The sequence below is a fragment of the Eptatretus burgeri genome, chromosome 5, assembly GCF_056783735.1.
Source record: "Eptatretus burgeri isolate ZD-2024b chromosome 5, Ebu_testis_v1, whole genome shotgun sequence".
In the NCBI taxonomy this organism is placed as follows: domain Eukaryota; kingdom Metazoa; phylum Chordata; class Myxini; order Myxiniformes; family Myxinidae; genus Eptatretus; species Eptatretus burgeri.
This window is the reverse complement of record NC_140965.1, coordinates 67,518,376-67,528,326: the sequence shown is the minus strand read 5'-3', so window position 1 is coordinate 67,528,326 and position 9,951 is coordinate 67,518,376. Positions and strand designations below refer to the sequence as shown.

General features: G+C 66.8%; 1 protein-coding gene across 1 annotated transcript in view; it reads right to left on the bottom strand.

Annotated features, from left to right (window-relative positions):
• The window catches only part of GLMN (glomulin, FKBP associated protein), a 93,691-nt gene extending 93,319 nt beyond the window's left edge, over window positions 1-372 (bottom strand). Inside the window, exon 1 of the mRNA XM_085882241.1 lies at window positions 304-372. The gene's annotated coding sequence lies outside the window, so the exon portion shown is untranslated. The remainder of the gene's footprint in view (window positions 1-303) is intronic.
• Between the last annotated feature and the right edge of the window lie 9,579 nt (window positions 373-9,951).

The following is a 9,951-nucleotide window of genomic DNA, read 5'->3' as shown; positions in this document are numbered from 1 at the left end:
GGATCGACTGCTGCTCTTCAGGTACAGCTTTGCCGTATGAGAAAATGCATTGACTTTCTTTTGTTTTTATTTTTTGTGCAACGACGGAATCGCTGAACAATGACGTCATGAAGGGGGGGACGTCATTGGGAAAGGTTCTCATTCGTACTTGATAAATGAATGTCGTATGATCAAATTGTAATGATAAAAACGCCGTTGCTGAGGTAAACCGCCGTCAGCGAGGACTGCGGAACAATCGCTGTTCGTTCAGAACCATTGCCGTCGATGGGTATCGGCTCGGAAAATGACCGCGAGGATTCGTACCTTCCCTGCGCCATTCCCCGGGAAGGAGCTCGTTTGAGGAACATCCTGACGGCCATTACAGGGGGTTCGTCCGACTGCTTGTGGTGCTGTTGGACGTGTACTCGACCACGGCTCGATCATCCCCACAAAACCAATGAACCAAAAGGGAACCGCCGCCACACCCACCAGGGCATCTCCTCGGACGTGCTCTTCCTCTTCTCAAAAAATTCGACGACGTCATGTGATCGCTTGCACGCCACAGTCCGGGTGGACGATGCCATCCATGCATTTTGAGCAATCACGATCACTGTAAATTAGTTTGGCTCGAGTACGAATGGGTTCCTGGGTCCGGCGGGACGAGGATACCTCAGTGCAGTGGTTCTTAACCGGGGCTACGAAGTATCAAAGCAGGGGGTACAATATATGGTGTCAAATTCGATACTGTGTAGTACTTAAATTCCAATAATAATAATAATAATAACTAGCCGAAACCCCGTCAGCCGGATTCCGTTCATTCAACCACCCTCACCAGCTCACCCACACTCGAGGGACATGGACTGGACAGGGCGTGCTTGTCCCCACCTCCTCATCCCCCTTGCTTACCCCCGCCCAAAAATGTAATTACCCGGCCCCACCCCCGCCTATTCACTACCCGCCCCCCCCGTCTCTTGATTCCCCACCTCACTTTCCCCCCGCCCCCCTGTCCACCCCTCACACTCAACCACGCCGAATTCATCCCAGGCCCCAGCCCTCGCCCACTCATCCCCTGCCACATCCCCCCCGTCTCCCGCTTTCAATTTGCTTACCCCCGCCCAAAAATTTGCTTACCTTGCCCCCCACCTCTTCACTCCCTGCCCCCACCTCTTCACTCCTCGCCCCTGCCTCTTCATCCTCGCCCCCGCCTCTTCACTCCTCGCCCCGTCTCTTCTTCACCTCGCCCCGTCTCTTCACTCCTCGCCCCGCCTCTTCACTCCTCGCCCCGCCTCTTCACTCCTCGCCCCCGCCTCTTCACTCCTCGCCCCGTCTCTTCACTCCTCGCCCCCATCTCTTCACTCCTCGCCCCGTCTCTTCACTCCTCGCCCCCGCCTCTTCACTCCTCGGCCCTCGCCCCGCCTCTTCACTCCTCGGCCCTCGCCCCGCCTCTTCACTCCTCGGCCCTCGCCCCGCCTCTTCACTCCCTGCCCCGCCTCTTCACTCTCTGCCCCCCTCTTCACTCCATGCCCCCGCCTCTTCACTCCCTGCCCCCGCCTCTTCACTCCCTGCCCCGCCTCTTCACTCCCTGCCCCGCCTCTTCACTCCCTGCCCCGCCTCTTCACTCCTCGGCCCTCGCCCCGCCTCTTCACTCCTCGGCCCTCGCCCCCTCCTCTTCACTCCCTGCCCCGCCTCTTCACTCTCTGCCCCCCTCTTCACTCCATGCCCCCGCCTCTTCACTCCCTGCCCCCGCCTCTTCACTCCCTGCCCCGCCTCTTCACTCCCTGCCCCCACCTCTTCACTCCCTGCCCTCGCCTCTTCACTCCCTGCCCCCGCCTCTCCACTCCCTGCCCCCGCCTCTTCACTCCCCGCCCCGCCTCCTCACTCCTCGCCCCACCTCTTCCCTCCTCGCCCCCGTCTCTTCACTCCCTCGCCCCCGTCTCTTCACTCCTCGCCCCCGCCTCTTCACTCCTCGCCCCCGCCTCTTCACTCCTCGCCCCCCCCTCTTCACTCCTCGCCCCGCCTCTTCACTCCTACTTCGCCTCTTCACTCCTCTTCCCGCCTCTTCACTCCTCGCCCCGCCTCTTCACTCCTCGCCCCGCCTCTTCACTCCTCGCCCCGCCTCTTCACTCCTCGCCCCCGCCTCTTCACTCCTCGCCCCCGCCTCTTCACTCCTCGCCCCGCCTCTTCACTCCTCGCCCCGCCTCTTCACTCCTCGCCCCCGCCTCTTCACTCCTCGCCCCGCCTCTTCACTCCTCGCCCCGCCTCTTCACTCCTCGCCCCCGCCTCTTCACTCCTGCCCCGCCTCTTCACTCCTCGCCCCCGCCTCTTCATCCTCGCCCCCGCCTCTTCACTCCTCGCCCCCGCCTCTTCACTCCTCGCCCCGCCTCTTCACTCCTCGCCCCCGTCTCTTCACTCCTCGCCCCGTCTCTTCACTCCTCGCCCCGTCTCTTCACTCCCTCGCCCCGCCTCTTCCTCCTCGCCCCCGCCTCTTCACTCCTCCTCGCCCCGCCTCTTCACTCCTCACCCCTGCCTCTTCACTCCTCGCCCCGTCTCTTCACTCCTCGCCCCGCCTCTTCACTCCTCGGCCCTCGCCCCCGCCTCTTCACTCCTCGGCCTCGCCCCCGCCTCTTCACTCCCTGCCCCCGCCTCTTCACTACCCGCCCCCCGTCTCTTGATTCCCCACCTCACTTTCCCCCCGCCCCCTGTCCACCCCTCACACTCAACCACGCCTAATTCATCCCAGGCCCCAGCCCTCGCCCACTCATCCCCTGCCACATCCCCCCCGTCTCCCGCTTTCAATTTGCTTACCCCTGCCCAAAAATTTGCTTACCTTGCCCCCACCTCTTCACTCCCTGCCCCCTCCTCTTCACTCCCTGCCCCCACCTCTTCACTCCTCGCCCCCGCCTCTTCATCCTCGCCCCGTCTCTTCACTCCTCGCCCCGTCTCTTCACTCCTCGCCCCCGCCTCTTCACTCCTCGCCCCCGTCTCTTCACTCCTCGCCCCGTCTCTTCACACCTCGCCCCGTCTCTTCACTCCTCGCCCCTGCCTCTTCACTCCTCGCCCCGTCTCTTCACTCCTCGCCCCTGCCTCTTCACTCCTCGCCCCGTCTCTTCACTCCTCCACCCCGCCTCTTCACTCCTCGGCCCTCGCCCCCGCCTCTTCACTCCTCGCCCCTGCCTCTTCACTCCCTGCCCCGCCTCTTCACTCCCTGCCCCGCCTCTTCACTCCCTGCCCCCTCTTCACTCCCTGCCCCCCTCTTCACTCCCTGCCCCCCTCTTCACTCCCTGCCCCGCCTCTTCACTCTCTGCCCCGCCTCTTCACTCCATTCCCCCGCCTCTTCACTCCCTGCCCCCGCCTCTTCAATCCTCGCCCCGCCTCTTCAATCCTCGCCCCCGCCTCTTCACTCCTCGCCCCCATCTCTTCACTCCTCGCCCCCATCTCTTCACTCCTCGCCCCCCTCTTCACTCCTCGCCCCGCCTCTTCACTCCTCGCCCCCGTCTCTTCACTCCTCGCCCCCGCCTCTTCACCCCTCGGCCCTCGCCCCCGCCTCTTCACTCCCTGCCCCGCCTCTTCACTCCCTGCCCCGCCTGTTCACTCTCTGCCCCCGCCTCTTCACTCCATGCCCCCGCCTCTTCACTCCTCGCCCCGCCTCTTCACCCCTCGCCCCGCCTCTTCACTCCCTCGCCCCCGCCTCTTCACTCCTCGCCCCCGTCTCTTCACTCCTCGCCCCCGCCTCTTCACTCCTCGCCCCGCCTCTTCACTCATAGCCCCGTCTCTTCACTCCTCGCCCCCGCCTCTTCACTCCTTGGCCCTCGCCCCGCCTCTTCACCCCTCGGCCCTCGCCCCCGCCTCTTCACTCCCTGCCCCGCCTCTTCACTCTCTGCCCCGCCTCTTCACTCCATGCCCCCGCCTCTTCACTCCATGCCCCCGCCTCTTCACTCCCTGCCCCCGCCTCTTCACTCCTCGCCCCCGCCTCTTCACTCCTCGCCCCGTCTCTTCACTCCTCGCCCCCGCCTCTTCACTCCTCGCCCCCGCCTCTTCACTCCTCGCCCCGCCTCTTCACTCCTCGCCCCGCCTCTTCACTCCTCGCCCCGCCTCTTCACTCCTCGCCCCCGCCTCTTCACTCCTCGCCCCCGCCTCTTCCTCCTCTCGCCCCGCCTCTTCACTCCTCGCCCCCGCCTCTTCACTCCTCGCCCCCGCCTCTTCACTCCTCGCCCCGCCTCTTCACTCCTCGCCCCGCCTCTTCCTCCTCACCCCCGCCTCTTCACTCCTCGCCCCGCCTCTTCATCCTCGCCCCCGCCTCTTCACTCCTCGCCCCCGCCTCTTCACTCCTCGCCCCGCCTCTTCACTCCTCGCCCCGCCTCTTCACTCCTCGCCCCCGCCTCTTCACTCCTCGCCCCGCCTCTTCACTCCTCGCCCCGTCTCTTCACTCCTCGCCCCCGTCTCTTCACCCCTCGCCCCGCCTCTTCACCCCTCGCCCCCGCCTCTTCACCCCTCGCCCCTGCCTCTTCACTCCTCGCCCCCGTCTCTTCACTCCTCGCCCCCGCCTCTTCACTCCTCGGCCCTCGCCCCCGCCTCTTCACTCCTCGGCCTCGCCCCCGCCTCTTCACTCCCTGCCCCCGCCTCTTCACTACCCGCCCCCCCGTCTCTTGATTCCCCACCTCACTTTCCCCCCGCCCCCTGTCCACCCCTCACATTCAACCACGCCTAATTCATCCCAGGCCCCAGCCCTCGCCCACTCATCGCCTGCGACATCCCCCCCGCGTCACCCGCTTTCAATTTGCTTACGCCCGCCCAAAAATTTGCTTACCTTGCCCCCCACCTCTTCACTCCCTGCCCACACTTCTTCACACCCTGACCCCACCTCTTCACTCCCTGCCCCCACCTCTTCACTCCTCGCCCCCGCCTCTTCATCCTCGCCCCCGTCTCTTCACTCCTCGCCCCCGTCTCTTCACTCCTCGCTCCCGTCTCTTCACTCCTCGCCCCCGTCTCTTCACTCCTCGCCCCCGTCTCTTCACTCCTCGCCCCCGTCTCTTCACTCGTCGCCCCCCTCTCTTCTCTCCCCCCCCCCCCCTCTTCACCCCTCGCCCCCGCCTCTTCACTCCTCGCCCCCGCCCCTTCACTCCTCGCCCCCGCCTCTTCACTCCTCGCCCCCGCCTCTTCACTCCTCGCCCCCGTCTCTTCACTCCTCGCCCCGTCTCTTCACTCCTCGCCCCGTCTCTTCACTCCTCGCCCCTGCCTCTTCACTCCTCGCCCCCGTCTCTTCACTCCTCGCCCCTGCCTCTTCACTCGCCCCCGTCTCTTCACTCCTCGCCCCTGCCTCTTCACTCCCTGCCCCGCCTCTTCACTCCCTGCCCCGCCTCTTCACTCCCTGCCCCCTCTTCACTCCCTGCCCCCCTCTTCACTCCCTGCCCCCCTCTTCACTCCCTGCCCCCCTCTTCACTCCCTGCCCCCCTCTTCACTACCTGCCCCGCCTCTTCACTCTCTGCCCGCCTCTTCACTCTCTGCCCCGCCTCTTCACTCCATCCCCCGCCTCTTCACTCCCTGCCCCCGCCTCTTCACTCCTCGCCCCCAACTCTTCACTCCTCGCCCCCATCTCTTCACTCCTCACTCCCATCTCTTCACTCCTCGCCCCCCTCTTCACTCCTCGCCCCGCCTCTTCACTCCTCGCCCCCGTCTCTTCACTCCTCGCCCCGCCTCTTCACCCCTCGGCCCTCGCCCCCGCCTCTTCACTCCCTGCCCCGCCTCTTCACTCCCTGCCCCGCCTGTTCACTCCATGCCCCCGCCTCTTCACTCCCTGCCCCCGCCTCTTCCCTCCTCGCCCCCCCCTCTTCCCCCCTCGCCCCGCCTCTTCACTCCTCGCCCCCGCCTCTTCACTCCTCCTCGCCCCCGCCTCTTCCTCTCGCCCCGCCTCTTCACTCCTCCTCGCCCCCGCCTCTTCACTCCTAGCCCCCGTCTCTTCACTCCTCGCCCCTGCCTCTTCACTCCTCGGCCCTCGCCCCCCCCTCTTCACTCCTCTTCGCCCCGCCTCTTCACTCCTTGGCCCTCCCCCCCGCCTCTTCACTCCTCGCCCCTGCCTCTTCACTCCCTGCCCCGCCTCTTCACTCCTCGCCCCTGCCTCTTCACTCCCTGCCCCGCCTCTTCACTCCCTGCCCCGCCTCTTCACTTCCTGCCCCCCTCTTCACTCCCTGCCCCCCTCTTCACTCCCTGCCCCCCTCTTCACTCCCTGCCCCCCTCTTCACTCCCTGCCCCGCCTCTTCACTCTCTGCCCCCGCCTCTTCACTCCATTCCCCCGCCTCTTCACTCCCTGCCCCGCCTCTTCAATCCTCGCCCCCGCCTCTTCAATCCTCGCCCCCGCCTCTTCACTCCTCGCCCCCATCTCTTCACTCCTCGCCCCATCTCTTCACTCCCTGCCCCCGCCTCTTCACTCCTCGCCCCGCCCCTTCACTACTCGCCCCACCTCTTCCCTCCTCGCCCCCGTCTCTTCACTCCTCGCCCCGCCTCTTCACCCCTCGGCCCTCGCCCCGCCTCTTCACTCCCTGCCCCGCCTCTTCACTCCCTGCCCCGCCTGTTCACTCCATGCCCCCGCCTCTTCACTCCCTGCCCCCGCCTCTTCACTCCTCGCCCCGCCTCTTCACCCCTCGCCCCCGCCTCTTCACTCCTCGCCCCCGCCTCTTCACTCCTCGCCCCCCTCTTCACTCCTCGCCCCGTCTCTTCACTCCTCGCCCCCGCCTCTTCACTCCTCGCCCCGCCTCTTCACTCCTAGCCCCCGTCTCTTCACTCCTCGCCCCCGTCTCTTCACCCCTCGCCCCCGCCTCTTCACTCCTCGCCCCCGCCTCTTCACTCCCTGCCCCTGCCTCTTCACTCCTCGCCCCCGTCTCTTCACTCCTCGCCCCCGCCTCTTCACTCCCTCGCCCCGCCTCTTCACTCCTCCTCGCCCCGCCTCTTCACTCCTCGGCCTCGCCCCGCCTCTTCACTCCCTGCCCCGCCTCTTCACTACCCGCCCCCGTCTCTTCATTCCTCGCCCCCGCCTCTTCACTCCCCCCGCCCCGCCTGTTCACCCCTCACACTCAACCACGCCTAATTCATCCCAGGCCCCAGCCCTCTTCACTCATCCCCCGCCTCTTCACACTCCCTTTCCCGCCTTTCAATTTGCCCCGCCTCTTCACTCCCTGCCCCCACCTCTTCACTCCCTGCCCCCACCTCTTCACTCCCTGCCCCCACCTCTTCACTCCCTGCCCCACCTCTTCACTCCCTCCCCCCGCCTCTTCACTCCCTCCCCCCGCCTCTTCACTCCTCGCCCCCGCCTCTTCACTCCTCGCCCCCGTCTCTTCACTCCTCGCCCCCGTCTCTTCACTCCTCGCCCCCGTCTCTTCACTCCTCGCCCCCGTCTCTTCACTCCTCGCCCCCGCCTCTTCACTCCTCGCCCCTGCCTCTTCACTCCTCGCCCCCGTCTCTTCACTCCTCGCCCCTGCCTCTTCACTCCTCGCCCCCGTCTCTTCACTCCTCGCCCCCGCCTCTTCACTCCTTGGCCCTCGCGCCCGCCTCTTCACGCCTCGCCCCTGCCTCTTCACTCCCTGCGCCCACCTCTTCACTCCCTGCCCCGCCTCTTCACTCCCTGCCCCCCTCTTCACTCCCTGCCCCCTCTTCACTCCCTGCCCCCCTCTTCACTCCCTGCCCCCCTCTTCACTCCCTGCCCTCGCCTCTTCACTCCCTGCCCCCCCCTCTTCACTCCCTGCCCCCCTCTTCACTCCCTGCCCCGCCTCTTCACTCTCTGCCCCCGCCTCTTCACTCCATTCCCCCGCCTCTTCACTCCCTGCCCCCGCCTCTTCAATCCTCGCCCCGCCTCTTCAATCCTCGCCCCCGCCTCTTCAATCCTCTCGCCCCGCCTCTTCAATCCTCGCCCCCGCCTCTTCACTCCTCGCCCCCATCTCTTCACTCCTCGCCCCCCCTCTTCACTCCTCGCCCCGCCTCTTCACTCCTCGCCCCGTCTCTTCACTCCTACTTCCCGCCTCTTCACCCCTCGGCCCTCGCCCCGCCTCTTCACTCCCTGCCCCGCCTCTTCACTCCATGCCCCGCCTCTTCACTCCTCGCCCCGCCTCTACACCCCTCGCCCCCGCCTCTTCACTCCTCGCCCCGTCTCTTCACTCCTCGCCCCCGTCTCTTCACTCCTCCCCCCCCCCTCTTCACTCCTCGCCCCCGCCTCTTCACTCCTAGCCCCCGTCTCTTCACTCCTCGCCCCCGCCTCTTCACTCCTCGGCCCTCGCCCCCGCCTCTTCACCCCTCGGCCCTCGCCCCCGCCTCTTCACTCCCTGCCCCGCCTCTTCACTCTCTGCCCCCGCCTCTTCACTCCTCCCATGCCCCCGCCTCTTCACTCCCTGCCCCCGCCTCTTCACTCCTCGCCCCCCTCTTCACTCCTCGCCCCCGTCTCTTCACTCCTCGCCCCGCCTCTTCACTCCTCGCCCCGCCTCTTCACTCCTCCTCGCCCCGCCTCTTCACTCCTCGCCCCGCCTCTTCACTCCTCGCCCCCGCCTCTTCACTCCTCGCCCCCGCCTCTTCACTCCTCCCTGCCCCGCCTCTTCACTCCCTGCCCCGCCTCTTCACTCCCTGCCCCGCCTCTTCACTCTCTGCCCCGCCTCTTCACTCCATGCCCCCGCCTCTTCACTCCCTGCCCCGCCTCTTCACTCCTCGCCCTCGCCCCCCTCTTCACTCCTCGCCCCGTCTCTTCACTCCTCGCCCCGCCTCTTCACTCCTCGCCCCGCCTCTTCACTCCCTGCCCCCGCCTCTTCACTCCTCGCCCCCGCCTCTTCACTCCTCGCCCCCGCCTCTTCACTCCTCGCCCCCGCCTCTTCACTCCTCGCCCCCGCCTCTTCACTCCTCGCCCCGCCTCTTCACTCCTCGCCCCGCCTCTTCACTCCTCGCCCCGCCTCTTCACTCCTCGCCCCCGCCTCTTCACTCCTCTCGCCCCGCCTCTTCACTCCCTGCCCCCGCCTCTTCACTCCCTGCCCCCGCCTCTCTACTCCTCCCCTCCGCCTCTTCACTCCTCCCCCCCGCCTCTTCACCCCTCGCCCCCGCCTCTTCACTCCTCGCCCCCGCCTCTTCACTCCTCGCCCCCGCCTCTTCACTCCTCGCCCCCGCCTCTTCACTCTCGCCCCGCCTCTTCACTCCTCGCCCCCGCCTCTTCACTCCCTCGCCCCCGCCTCTTCACTCCTCGCCCCCGCCTCTTCACTCCTCGGCCCTCGCCCCGCCTCTTCACTCCTCGGCCCTCGCCCCCGCCTCTTCACTCCTCGGCCTCTTCACTCCTCGGCCCCCGCCTCTTCACTCCTGCCCCGCCTCTTCACTCCCTCGCCCCGTCTCTTCACTCCTCGCCCCGCCTCTTCACTCCTCGCCCCCGCCTCTTCACTCCCTGCCCCCGCCTCTTCACTACCTCCCCCCGTCTCTTCACTCCTCGCCCCCTCACTCTTCACTCCCGCCCCCCTCTTCACCCCTCACACTCGCCCCGCCTCTTCATCCCAGGCCCCAGCCCTCGCCCTTCTCATCCCCCGCCTCTTCACTCCCTGCCCCCGTCTCTTCACTTACCCCCCGCCTCTTCACTCTTGCCCCCCACCTCTTCACTCCCTGCCCCCACCTCTTCACTCCCTGCCCCCACCTCTTCACTCCTCGCCCCCACCTCTTCACTCCTCGCCCCCGCCTCTTCACTCCTCGCCCCGCCTCTTCACTCCTCGCCCCCGTCTCTTCACTCCTCGCCCCCGTCTCTTCACTCCTCGCCCCGTCTCTTCACTCCTCGCCCCCGTCTCTTCACTCCTCGCCCCGTCTCTTCACTCCTCGCCCCCGTCTCTTCACTCCTCGCCCCGTCTCTTCACTCCTCGCCCCGTCTCTTCACTCCTCGCCCCGCCTCTTCACTCCTCGCCCCGCCTCTTCACTCCTCGCCCCCGCCTCTTCACTCCTCGCCCCGCCTCTTCACTCCTCGCCCCC